Source organism: Anopheles nili, unplaced genomic scaffold, assembly GCF_943737925.1.
Source record: "Anopheles nili unplaced genomic scaffold, idAnoNiliSN_F5_01 U_low_cov_11, whole genome shotgun sequence".
Taxonomy (NCBI): domain Eukaryota; kingdom Metazoa; phylum Arthropoda; class Insecta; order Diptera; family Culicidae; genus Anopheles; species Anopheles nili.
The window spans coordinates 5,368-7,156 of NW_026525549.1; positions in this window are offsets into that span (position 1 = coordinate 5,368).

Below are 1,789 nucleotides of genomic sequence, written 5' to 3' on the forward strand. Positions count from 1 at the left end.
TACTAAAAAAATTTTTTTAGATCGAGGATGTACTAGAAAAATTTTTTTTAAATCGAAGATGTACTAAAAAAATTTTTTTTAGATCGAGGATGTACTAAAAAATTTTTTTAGATCGAGGATGTACTAAAAAAATTTTTTTAGATCGAGGATGTACTAACAAAATTTTTTTTAGATCGAGGATGTACTAAAAAATTTTTTTAGATCGAGGATGTACTAAAAAAATTTTTTTAGATCGAGGATGTACTAACAAAATTTTTTTTAGATCGAGGATGTACTAAAAAAAATTTTTTAGATCGAGGATGTACTAAAAAAATTTTTTTAGATCGAGGATGTACTAAAAAAATTTTTTTTAAATCGAGGATGTACTAAAAAAAATTTTTTAGATTGAGGATGTACTAAAAAAATTTTTTTTAAATCGAGGATGTACTAAAAAAAATTTTTTAGATTGAGGATGTACTAAAAAAATTTTTTTTAAATCGAGGATGTACTAAAAAAATTTTTTTAGATCGAGGATGTACTAAAAAAATTTTTTTTAGATCGAGGATGTACTAAAAAAATTTTTTTTAAATCGAGGATGTACTAAAAAAAATTTTTTAGATCGAGGATGTACTAAAAAATTTTTTTAAATCGAGGATGTACTAAAAAAATTTTTTAGATCGAGGATGTACTAAAAAATTTTTTTTTAGATCGAGGATGTACTAAAAAATTTTTTTTGATCGAGGATGTACTAAAAAAATTTTTTTTTGATCGAGGATGTACTAAAAAATTTTTTTTAGATCGAGGATGTACTAAAAAAATTTTTTAGATCGAGGATGTACTAAAAAATTTTTTTTAAATCGAGGATGTACTAAAAAAATTTTTTTAGATCGAGGATGTACTAAAAAAATTTTTTTTTGATCGAGGATGTACTAAAAAAATTTTTTTAGATCGAGGATGTACTAGAAAATTTTTTTTTAAATCGAAGATGTACTAAAAAAATTTTTTTTAGATCGAGGATGTACTAAAAAATTTTTTTAGATCGAGGATGTACTAAAAAAATTTTTTTAGATCGAGGATGTACTAACAAAATTTTTTTTAGATCGAGGATGTACTAAAAACAATTTTTTAGATCGAGGATGTACTAAAAAAATTTTTTTAGATCGAGGATGTACTAAAAAATTTTTTTTTAAATCGAGGATGTACTAAAAAAAATTTTTTAGATTGAGGATGTACTAAAAAAATTTTTTTTAAATCGAGGATGTACTAAAAAAATTTTTTTAGATCGAGGATGTACTAAAAAAATTTTTTTAGATCGAGGATGTACTAAAAAAATTTTTTTTAGATCGAGGATGTACTAAAAAAATTTTTTTTAAATCGAGGATGTACTAAAAAAAATTTTTTAGATCGAGGATGTACTAAAAAATTTTTTTAAATCGAGGATGTACTAAAAAAATTTTTAGATCGAGGATGTACTAAAAAATTTTTTTTTAGATCGAGGATGTACTAAAAAAATTTTTTTTGATCGAGGATGTACTAAAAAAATTTTTTTTTGATCGAGGATGTACTAAAAAATTTTTTTTAGATCGAGGATGTACTAAAAAAATTTTTTTAGATCGAGGATGTACTAGAAAAATTTTTTTTAAATCGAGGATGTACTAAAAAAATTTTTTTTCGATCGATGATGTACTAAAAAATTTTTTTAGATCGAGGATGTACTAAAAAAATTTTTTTAGATCGAGGATGTACTAAAAAAATGTTTTTTAGATCGAGGATGTACTAAAAAAATTTTTTTTGATCGAGGATGTACTAA